Source organism: Theropithecus gelada, chromosome 11 (assembly GCF_003255815.1).
Source record: "Theropithecus gelada isolate Dixy chromosome 11, Tgel_1.0, whole genome shotgun sequence".
NCBI classification, from domain to species: domain Eukaryota; kingdom Metazoa; phylum Chordata; class Mammalia; order Primates; family Cercopithecidae; genus Theropithecus; species Theropithecus gelada.
Window position 1 is genome coordinate 84,914,784 of NC_037679.1, and position 12,716 is coordinate 84,927,499.

Below are 12,716 nucleotides of genomic sequence, written 5' to 3' on the forward strand. Positions count from 1 at the left end.
TGTTTTAGGCATTGGAGAGAGACGATAAACAGAACTTATATTTTTGAAAGAGGAGACAGGCAGTAAACAAGCACATCAGTAAACAGAGTCAGTCATGTAGGGTAAAGAGCTATGGAGAAAAGTAAAGCAGGAGAGATGCACAGAGTGGTTGGTGGTGGAGACAAAAGTTGAAAGGGAATAATTGGCAAAGCCCACTGACAAGCTGACATCCAAGTATGGACCTAAAAGGAGTGGGTGGGAAGGCCAGGGGATATTTTGGGGAAGTGAGTGCTTCAGAGACTGAAGAGGAATAATGAAACTTAAGTGGGGAGCATGGCTGATGCATTGGAGGTCCAACAAGACCTCCCAGGGCCAGTAGTGGGTGATGACGTCGGGAAAGCCCAGGCAGGGGCTCCAGGTCATGCAAGGGTTGGCTTGGACCTTGATGAACAGAGTACAGGTGACATGAGCAGCTGGGTTTTCCCCTGTCCCCCATGGATTTCCCTTTCTAACCGCACTCACTTCTGCTCTTAGCCCATTGGAATTACAGGGCCTGTCATCTGAGCCACCAAAAGAGAAAGGGGTTGAGAGTGATAATCCTATCATGTTCTTGGTCAAACAGTAACCTGAAAATATTTGGTAGGCAGAATAACAGCTACAGTACTGTTATTTTGTGGACATGTGCCTAAACACGTAGGGATAAGGGTGCACAATAAAAACTCTTTGGAGAACACTACCGTAGAGAAATCATATAGTCATTCCAGCATGAGAATTTTGCAGGCAGGTAATAATTTCCAGCATTCCTTCTGTGATTGGTGTTGAACTTTGGGGAATTCTGAAGTGACTTTTAATCTATTGATGGACTTGGCAGCAGGAAGGGTGGTTGTCATTAAGCCTCACTGAAATGGAGAATGCATCATAAGTGATGGATGTGTTATTCCCACTTGTGCTGTTAACCTTTGGTTCTCTACGTTGTATCTTTCTCTAACATTGAACAGGCTTTCATGCAGAAACACATTATATCATCTCTTTCCCAATAACTAGAGGCTCAGCTTAAGTCCAGAAGTCAAACCGACAGTCATTTCGGCCACAGAGAAACAATAATGATGAATTCTTTATATATGCAAATATATTCTGAATGATACTTTGGAGTTATAAGGTGCTAGAAGAAAACAAAATTAATATTTTAAATATCATGCCCTATTTAAATGACAGTTAAGGTTTTGGCTGGATCAGGAATCAGCACATTGCTTTATTCAGTTAGGTAAATGCCAGGCTGCAATGACATACTGGAATTACTTAGGGCTTGGGAGAAAAATACAATTTCCTTTGCTACCTGTAGCTTTAGGTCATGATGTTCTTGTGGCCAACTAGGAGCAACCCTGTGACCACAGAAAGTCCCTTTACTACCAGGTGGGTTGTTGGAGCAGCTGAAAACAGCTTTTCTTAGCTCAGGGTTAGAGTCTAATTCTAGACTTGTGTAATTGGATCAACAGCCAGATCTAATTGCCAACAAATAACAGAATAAAGTTTAGGCTGATTAGCTGTGCAAAGCTATTATTTGGTTTAATGAAAAGTGCAAAATTTGTTCACAGAGCCCTGCGTGGGTGCTCGCCGTGTTTCTACCAGGCACTCTGTGTGCTACCTGCAGCTGCAGAATCTCATTTAATCCTCACACCAACACTATGGCTTAGGCGCGCTCATTATCCCCATTTTAGGGGTGGAGGGAACTGAGGTTCAGAGCGTGAATTCCCTTGTCCAAGACTGCACAGTGAAGGGCAGAGCTGATACTCAAGTTCAGGGATTCCTGACTCTTAAGATATACTGAGAAATGATTTTGCAACGATTACTGGACCCTTTGCAATACTGTCTCCCAAACTCCCTTAAAAAAGCAAAAGTGCCCTCAGGATTTGTAAGAGGTGAGATGTCTTCCAGCTGTGCACAGGGCACCCCTCCCTCCAGCCTCACCCACTGCCCCAGGGGTTGGCAGAGTGGCTCCACCTGCATCTGCACAGGTGGCCCCGCGCCTCTCACGCAGGTTCAGCTCCCGCCGGTCCCTGCGCAGAGCGCTCCCTGCCGGCCTCTCTTGGAGGCTGAGCCAGAGCCTCGAGTCTTGCCAGGGACCGGCCCTCTAGCGCCGGAGGCTGGGAACGCACCGCGTTGCCGCCGGGTCCTGCAGGGGCGGGGCGCGCACCTGGGGATGCACCTGCCCTAGGCCGCCTGCTCCTATGCCTCGCGCGCCGCGTCCTTCCCCTTTTCACTTATTTCCCTGTTCTGCCCTTTCCCTCTGTTTATAATAATTTAATTCAGTTAGCAGACCCTCTTGCCAAAACATGCACACATCCACAGAATTCAGCTTGAAGTTTCAAAATTCAGTACATCACAGGCACTTTTTGCAGGTCGTCCACTAGCGTTCTGGCCTATTTGGACCTCAGCAGGGATTTTCAATTTAAAGAGAGGACCAGACCACTTCATTTCCCCCCCATTGTTTTACTTAATATAGGTGAATAAATAAAGCCAACATGTAGTTTCCAAATATGTGATATATTTTAAATGTTCACATTTGAAGATGTAAATGCTTTTAAGTTGCAGAAGGTATAATGCATAATTTACAAGAAGCCTACAAGATTTGGGAACATCATTCCCAGTGCAGTGAAAGAAATGCGATCAGAAGTTTACAGTGGTGTGTTGAGGATCTGCTTTGCACATGGTGTCAGCTTGGCTGTCATTGGTCATGTAGCTTTCTTTGAACATGACACCAAAAGGCCCAAGTTTATTGCTGTCAAGAACGTGGGGCTTGAGAACTCAGTTTGCTCTCCTTTGCCTGCTAAGACCACCTGATGGAAGCTTTTGGCTTCTGTCTCCTGTTTCCATTGCGTGGGGATGCCTGTGTGCATTTGTGTGCATATGTGTGTACAGTATCTGTCTTAGTGAGTGCCCTTGATGGTCCGGACTTTCTCTCATAGCAGCCTTTGAAGGAGATGCAATGATTAATTACCTTCTTGGAGGAGGGGAGGGAGGAGCGCAGAGATGCAGGTACAAGTATCGGAGGGTAAGAACCTGAGCCCAGGGACGTCTGAGTCAGTAGTAATCACTAGGCTATTCCAATGCTGCATGAGTGATACAGGAGAAAACTAGGAATTGCAGTGAGGAACAGAACAGCTAAACAGTGGGGGAGGAACTAAAGGCTGGTCGGGTACAGATCCATCACTTCTAGAGCCCAAGTGCAGGCAGTTGTTTTATATGATTCAAAGGTCCTGTTTTTGGTGGGACAGAACACACTGACAGAAAGATAAAAGGCAGAATTCTATTGCTTACGGTTCCAAAAGAGAGGGGACTTCCAGGCGGGGCTATGCAGAGGGCTGCATTGTGGGCAGTGAAGGCTGCAGCACGGGCAATGAAAGCTGCGTCATGGGCAGGGAAGGCTACATCATGGCAGAAGGCTGCGTCATGCGCATTGAAGGCTGCGGGGCACATAATGTGTGGTGAGTGCAGTGGCTTGGTTAAGTTTCCAAGGCTCCCCGTGGACTGGCAATTTGAGGACTTTCTTGGGCTCTTGGGCTCAGAGCTGTCCCTAGTTGTTTGATACCTGGCCCTAGAGCACTAAGGGAGATGCGTAGTGGCTTGGAGTTTGGGAACCCCATAAAGGAAGTGGTGGGGGACATGGACTTAATCAGATACTGAAGAAGGGGAACTGCCCCTACCTCTTGCCAGAGGCCTCAAAAGTGGACCAGGACAGCATCAGACAAATAAACAAACTATACTATACAGCCAATAACTTCAGGGAATGGTGGACTGTTTACAATGGGCAATGCCTCCCTGCTTTCCTAGGCCAGTTCCCCCAGGACATCTGTGTCTTGCAGAACCACCTGAAACAGTGAACTGGAGAAATTCCTCTTTTTCTCAGCAGAGGAAATGGAGCCACTGAGAGTTGGAATGATGACTGCAAAACATGCCGACAAGCAGGACCAGCCCCAGGCCTGTGTGTCTTTTCTCCCAGCTTCCTTTGCTGGCAGTTTTATTGGTAAAACCATCAGTCTTGTTAGCACTCATGATCCAGTATTGATGACCAGGCATTTTTTTCTGTGTTGTGATTATTCTAACGTAATTACTATGGGAAACATGTGTTGTTGAACAAAGCACTGTAGACATAGCCATGCCTGATTGGTTTCTATTAATTCCATTCATAAATCATGGATTAAAGTGGATACAGAAGCGGAGAGGGAGGTGAAAGGAGCTGGGGAATGGTGAGCCAGGCCCTGCAAATTTCCCTCCTGGGGAAGGTGCTGGAAGTTTGTCCATCTCCCTGTTGGCTGCTTTCTCTTCTCCCCGAACCCTCCCTTTATGTGCATTTCCCCTTCAGATCCCCAGTTGTTAAAAATCACAGACAATTGATCCAGGTATGTTCCTGGAGGACGTTTCTCGAGCCATCACTGTGATCTGCCCAGCTGTGTCCAAATGCTGTATTCTGAGCTCTGCTGGGGGGGACCCCTTCGTACAAGCCTTCCTTGTCTGTATTTACCTTTGTGCTGCAACATCACACCCAGTGTCCCAGTTCATCCTCACAACCCTGATGAGAGGGTACCATAGCATGGAAAAAAGCTTGCAGCAGAGAATTTAATATCTTTTGAGGAGTATCTCTGGCATCCCATTGGGCCCTGGCAGAAATAGAAACCTTGATGTGGGTGAGGCACTGAGTGACCAGTGATTGTGCCTCTGGGACTGTCTTTCATGAGCTGGATTATTTTGGATCCTCCAAGTCATAAAGTTGGGTCGGTTGAGTAGCATCCACTGAAAGATGGAAATGGTGAGTCCAGCCTTGAGCCTGAGCAGGACCAGAGGGCACAAGGAAGTTGCATGGGCAGAATCCAGACCCCATGTCGCCCACCACTGTTGAACCCATCATCCCTCAGTGCACAGCTGTGGCCATACTGAGGGTCCCTGACACCTGGGGGAGGAGGAACACACTGGAGCTTAGTCTAAACATGAACCAACCAACACGTGGATGCAAGACCAAAATGGTCAGCTGCTGTATCACGGCCATACCCAGGCGTGGCCTTGAAAGGCAGCGGAGAGGAAAATCTTCCCACCGGGCAGAACCTTGGGTAGAGCCCTGTCCAGCCACTTTGTGTGGAAGGCGACCTGGCTTGAAGTGAGAATTATATGATCTCACGGGCAGTAATGAGTGGCCTGGTGGGCTGGTCATGGGTCCGAGGGATGGAGGACAAGAGTTCTGGGGGCAAAGTGCTGGATGATCACCTGGGATTGGACACAAAGTGAAAATCCTTCTATTGAATGGTAATGTGTTAGCACCCACCCAGACACATCCATCACAAGTGAGGCATTCAACAATGAGGAGACAAGCAGGTCCAGCTCATGGACGTTAGCTGGTCTGTCATTGGCCACCCCAAATGGGAGCAATGAGCACAACAATGAGGAGACAAGCAGGTCCAGCTCATGGACGTTAGCTGGTCTGTCATTGGCCACCCCAAATGGGAGCAATGACCTTGTTTACAGATGATCTCCTTCCACTAGAGTGCCCTACCTGAGGGAAGGAATTTTCCTCTCCTGTTCACTGCAGTAGCTTTTGTCTTCTCTCCTCAAAGCTCCCACGCTGCCTCTCCTTCTCAGCTAGCAGCTATACCTGCACACGGTAAACGTTTAATGTAGCTGTTAGCTCCCCTTCTCAGGTAGCAGCTATACCCTGCAATGGTAGATGTTTGATTAATAAATAAAGGATTTGAAAGTTCGTATCATAAGGAGAAAGCTGGGCCTCCCCCGGGGCGGGGTCACTTATTTATTTATTTTTATTTATTTTTTTTTGAGACAGAGTCTCGCCCTGTCGCCCAGGCTGGAGTGCAGGGGCATGATCTTGGCTCACTGCAAGCTCCGCCTCCCGGGTTCACGCCATTTTCCTGCCTCAGCCTCCTGAGTAGCTGGTACTGCAGGTGCCCGCCACCACGCCCGGCTATTTTTTGTGTGTTTTTAGTAGGGACGGGGTTTCACTGTGTTAGCCAGGATGGTCTCCATCTCCTGACCTCGTGATCCGCCAGCCTCAGCCTCTCGAAGTGCTGGGATGACAGGCGTGAGCCACTGTGCCCGTTCTGGGATTTCTTTTATAAGGGCACTAATTCCATTCGTGAGGGCTCCACACTCATGACCTAATCACCTCCCCAAATCTCCACCGTCTAATACCATCGTCTTAGGAATAGGAGTTCAACATATGAATCTTGAGGACACCAACTTTCAAACCATAGCAGGCTCTAAAGATCAAAGAGGTTCTTCCCCAGCTAGGACGGATTCAGTAGGTTTCTGTGTGGAGACAGAAGAATGGGTAAGGCAGCTAACAAGTTACTCACACACATCTCCTCAGCCCTGGGATTCTGCTCAAACAGGGTCTGGACCCCTGCACAAATTGCCTGGTCATGCACTAGAGCTCAGATTTTCCTACATGTCAATCATTCAGGAGTCATCCTTATGACTGTTTAAAAATCTGCGTGTCACCACACACCATCTCATACCAACTTTGTACAAGTTAGCATTTTTCTTTAACTCCACTTACTGCTTTAAGAAACATCATCTAAAGATAAATCACCTATCGCTGACATAAATGTATTAGCTCATGGCTTTCTCTGTCATTATAATTCTAAATTTTAGGACAAAAATCAATGTATTTTGAATCATGACCTTGCATACTTCAACTTGTTTTCAGAAACCATTGTAACTGTGGCAGCAATCAATGGGGGATGCCAATGTGTTATTCAGTGAATGATACAGCAACCCACTATCTGGCCATACATGAATCCACACCAGCCAGGAAATTGTTTGGGGGATTTATCTGGAGTGGCAAGATGGCATCAGAGGGAAATAAGCTTAGATTTTTTTAAGTATAAAATAAGCTGACATAAGTCTAGATTTCTGTTGATTTTGCCTTAAATTAATGAGGATGCAATTTTCAGTTTTCCCTAATACATAATGGGTTATCTTGAAGGACCTTCAAGGAGAGGTCCCTAAACTTTCTCTCCCAGGACTCTCTACCCAGAGTTTTCCAACTTTCAGTCTTTTTTTTTTAGACAGTCTTGCTCTGTCGCCCAGCCTGGAGTGCAGTGGTGCGATCTTGGCTTACTGCAACCTCCATCTCCTAGGTTCAGGTGATTCTCGTGCCTCAGTCTCCTGAGTAGCTGGGATTACAGGTGTGTGCCACCATGCGCAGCTAATGTTTTTGTATTTTTAGTAGAGATGGGGTTTTACCACATTGGCCAGGCTGGTCTCAAACTCCTGACCTCAGGTGATCCGCCCGCCTCGGCATCCCAAAGTGCTGGGATTACAGGGGTGAGCCACCATGCCCGGCCCAATTTTCAGTCTTTTGTGCAACATTCTTACTACTTTTTAAATAATATTTTTCATACTATTTGCATTGTTAATTACTTCATATTTTTATTTTAAAATATGTTATATACAAATGTTTAAAATGGAAACCACATGAACAGTATGAATATAAAACCAATCTCATTTGTTTATATTAGAAAATCATGATGAAAATAGAGACAGAAAGAAAACAGCAATGAGCCTGATCCCTCCTTTCTGTTCACTGTAAAGGGAGAACAGTGTCTGTCAAGGAGGAAAGGAATTAAAGGTTGCTGGGTATTCCCCCAGCAGCCATCTCCAGTTTTGTTCAGGTATTAGGTGGCAGCGTTTGCCTATCCTCTAGTCCAGGTCATAGATCATGACTGTTCTATCATGCCAGTTACAGTGGTTCTATTCCTTTGTGGCTGTCAATGGTGTTGGATGCATTGTTTGACCCACTGAGACATGCTTAGAATTAGACTTCTGGCATCTTCCAAAAAAAGTTTCTCTCTGATAAAAGTAAATGTAATGTAAGAAAACCCCATTCCTATCCCTTTTACTCCCTTTTACTTTGGGGGTTGTACTATGAGGGTGTGATGTTTGGATGTGTGGCAGCCATATTGTTACCATGAGGTACGATCCTGCACATTAAAGTCAATCAGCTGAGAGTGACAGGTGAGCCTGGAGCCCTGATGATGTAGCTGAGTTGTTGAACCCTTTCTTCATGCATTTCAATGCTTCTTGCTGATCATATCTCTGTGGTTTAGCAAATTATGAGTGTGTTCGCTCTTACTGTGGCTGCACTCATTCCTAGCAGACACATTCATCCTATATTACTCCTAGTTAGGCCATAGTTATTTCCAGCCTTTGGCTTTTACTCATCCAGCCCCTGCCATTCTACATCCTTCCTGTCCTTGACCTGTCCATATCCCAGTCATTTCTCTAGACCCTGCTTAATATTTAGCTCCAAGATACTGGAATCAGTGTAGATGTCAAAGAATTACAGTCTTTTTGGAGGTGTCTCTGAAAATAATAATTAATTATTAATTAAGTTAATATAGATTAGTATTAATAATTAGATTAATAATAGTAACATTAATAATTAGATAAATAATTAATAATTGTTTAATAATTAAAACAAATATTTTATATGGAACAGTAACAACAAAATTATTTAGGATGTGTATGGACCAAAAGAGAGGGCAAACAAAATAAATTTTAAGTGATTTTTCCTTTCTTTTTTCATTCATCTGTTAAATATTTAATAATTATCTGCTAAATGCCTGGCACTTTCCTGCAGCAAACAAGATCGACATTTTTCTTGTTTTTCTTGTTGTTGTTGATGGTGGTGTTGCTTCATTATGCCTGGCTGGCTGCCTAAAGGTATCTTTGCTTCCTCTGAGGCATACAATGCACAGACTTTCTGAAAGCTGCTTTGTACTTTTAAATGCAAATTACTGTCTGGATGAAGTGAATGAGGCCTTGGAACAGATGAAATAACGAAAAGGAAGAAAATAAACTTACCTTTCTTTCTTATTTTCCGTTAGTCCATTTATGACCTATCTTCTCTTTCCTAGAAGTTAGACTTCAGTGGATCCCATTTCTTTCTTTGATCAGAAATGCCTCCTCAAGATGGTGCCAAACATGGGTGGTTATGGAAAAATGGTCATCAGATGTGAGGAGGTGGCTTCCTATTTGAATTTTTCTTTCTTGGGGCTGTCACTTCACACTCTTAGTTAGCACAGTGATCCCAGCCAGCTTGTCCTGTTGAGAAAGCGCAGGCCCTGCACTTTAATGATGATTTTGCAGGAGCAAATGCATCATCAGTCTATGGTTTTGCAGGAGCACATGCATCATCAGTCTGGGTGTTAGCTCAGATTTGACTGTGGCAGAGGATGGCAGGGAAAAGTGGCAGTGAGAACAATACTTCTCCAAGTGCTAATGGAGGAGGAGGGTGAACACCATGCTCAGGCAGGATTTTCAAGTTTTCTGCGATGATTTTATAGTTTTGACTTATTCACTTCAGTTGCAAAGATTTATATTTTAATTAAACTGAGTAATCAGCAGCTCACCTGCTATAAACTGGAAGTTTAAACCTAATGAATTGGAACTGTTAAAGGTTTTTATTTTAAAGGAATCATGATACACAGGGAATTGGAGGGAAGAACATAATGAAAAATAATAATCCTGAATGAAAATTGCCAAAGACGAGTGGCCCTTGTCATGCATGGGGCTAGTTACTGAACTTAACTGAAACCTGCAATGCTTATTCTGTACTTAGGTATGCCAGAAATCTCTGTACAGTTGCTTTTTTCTCCCCTTTTCTGGAAGTGCTGGAGAATCCTGCCACTGAGAACTAGAAATTAATATTATGCATGTATTATAAGAGAAGAGAAACAAAGGCTGGTGGGGAGATGAAGACAATGAAGACATTTGGTCTCAGAATAATACCTCTTTGATGGAGTTAAGAGTATCTGACTCGAGACTCCTAGCACAAAATGGAAGCACATACAGTAGGCGAATGAGGAAGAGAGAGAGAGTGAGAGAGTGAGAGAGAGACCAGGTGGACCAGATTTAGATGCCCAGGTTCTTGGGCTAGGTTGTAAAGACCCCAGACATGTGTATGAATTTTGATAGACTGAAATGGATATATAATATGTATATTTCTGGCTTACAGGAGGGGATTGCCATAGGCTGCAACTGAATTCATAACCAGAGCTAAAATTTCTTTAAGGTTGACATGCCAATATATGTATTCCTAAATACCTATTTTGAAATAGTTACAGATTCCTAGGAAGTCGCAAAGAAACATACAGGAAGATACCGTGAACATCTGGCCAGACTCCTACAAAGTTAATATCTCACATGACCGTAGTTCAGTATCAGACTAAGAAATTGATGTTGGTACAACCCACAGTGCTCATTCAGGTTTTGCCAGTTATACATGCACTCCTGTATGTGTGTGCATATGTGTTTGTATGTGTGTGCTTACTTTATAGTTCCATGCAATTTTATCACAAGGATAGTTTTTTTTTTTTGTTTTTGTTTTATTTATTTGTATTTTTGAGTTAGAGATTGAGTCTTGTGGCCCAGGCTGGAGTGTGGTGGTGCGATCTCAGCTCACTGCAACTTCCACCTCCCAGGTTCAAGCGATTCTCCTGCCTCAGCCTCCCAAGTAGCTGGGATTACAGGCGTGTGCCACCATACCCTGCTAATTTTGTATTTTTAGTAGAGACGAGGTTTCACCATGTTGGCCAGGCTGGTCTCGAATTCCTGACCTCAGGTGGTCCACCCACCTTGGCCTCCCAAAGTGCTGGGATTAGAGGCGTGTGCCACCACACCTGGCCACAAAGACAGTTTTGTGTAACCACCACAATCAAGATACGTAACTGTACCCTCACCCTACGACTCCTTAGTGCTACCCTTCTAGAGCCTCAGCTTCTTCTTCCCAGGCCCTACTTCCTAGTAACCACTAGTCTGTTCTCATCTGTGTCATCATGTTATTTCACAAATGTTGTACAAATCGTGTCATATGTACTTTTTTGAGATTGGCTTTTCTTTCACTCAGTACAACACCCTTGATATTGATCCGGGTTGCTGTGTGTATCAATAGTTTACTACTTATTGCTAGCAGAGTAGGATTCCATGATCTGCCTGCACCACAGTTCGTTTAACCATTCACCCATTAAAGTGCATGTGGGTAGTTTCCTGGGGGCCTGGGGGCCATTTTGAGCCTTACAGAAAAATCACGTAATGTCTCTCTCCATAGCACTTAGAGATGTATCTGGGATTGAGCCATCTCATGTCCATCTAACAACACTCACACAAATGGGATGGGTGCACAGCCTTCGGACATGGTTGCCTAACTCTGGCAATAGAGATGAAGAAGATAGAGAGATGATGAAGAAGAAACACATACAAGTAATTGCCAGATAGAGAGATGAAGAAGAAACGCATAGAGGTAATTAGCTTAAAAGCACGTTCTATGTGTGTGAGGCAGCAAGGGTGGAAACTGGGGCAAGTCTATTACGAAAAATAGGTCGACATTCACATGAACCCCATGATGCCCCAAAGAGAGACTGCTTCTCCCCAACATCAGAACCAATTAAAAATGGCAGCTGGGGTGTCCCCAGTCTAAACCCTGCAGAGTTTCCCCGAGTGGAAACTTGCGAAATGGCATTGTTTGCCTGAAGTCTTTATTCCATAAAATCTATTATAAGCATTAAACAGGAAAATAAAATTGAAGTTGTGAGAAAGATTAGAGCCATCTTGTACTAATGAGAGACATCTGTTTGTTCCTGTTTTGTAGATGTGCATTTACCCAATAGACAGGAGTTGTTTTTTGTTTTTTTTTTTAAGTTGGAAATGAAAGTTAAAAAAAAAAAGTAAAACAAGCTAGAGATGGTTGCTGGTACTCCAGGGAAATTGACAGAATCAGGGCCACATTTGGAAAAGTTGTGTTTAGAGAAAGGCTCTGCAGCATGATTTTAGAGTTTCTGATAAACATATTTGAATTTTAATCTTGCAAATGCTCAGTATCATATGCATCCATACTGTTCCTCATTTGTCTGTTTGGCAGGTGTTAACTGAGCATCTTCTACAAGCTGGCACCTGCTAGTGCCGAGAACACATTGGCAACTAAATCAAACACGGTAGCTGTCCTTAGGGAGACTGTGCTAGAGGTGAGACAGGTGTGAATCACAACACTTAATGGCTAATGCTCACCTGTCTTTTGTGACGCACCTGGCAGTCTTCTAAGGGCTTTGCAAATATATTAGCTTTTCAAATTCTTCTGATAATTCTAAGACAGAGTAAGTCTTATTATTTTTGTGCCCTCCATTTCTGTTGCTTTCTACAGGCAGTGTTGACTTGGACTTAGGATTGCCATGAGTGTTTTCATTAGTGGCTCATTCTTGCTTATGGCTCATTGCTCTTCCCAGCTCTGCCTTTTCTCTGGGAAGCTGGTGTCTGAGTTTGCCCTTCATCCTCACTTCTCGTCTTTAGTCCAGGACAGGAGGCAGGGGAGAGAGTGTCTCTGGCTGGAGCGTGAAGGTGGAATCACGGGGGAATCGACTGTGGACCTGCCTCCTCCCCAGATACAAAGCCTCCCAGGCCTCACCCTTTCCTCACAAGGCCACCTTCCGGCAACCATTTCTCTGCCTCCTTCAGAGGATACGGCGCCTCTTGCCAAGCCTGAGTGAAGTCATGGATTAAATATCCAGAACCCAGGTGAGATCCCGTCTTTTGTTTCCAAACAACTTACAGGTGGGCTCAGATTTGGACGCTAACTGCTTAGAGAGGTTCCCCAGGAAACCCTCTCTTCCTGGCACATGATCTCCATTTAAACCTTTTTCAGTTCAAGCAATCAGAAGAAACTTACTGGGGAGAGT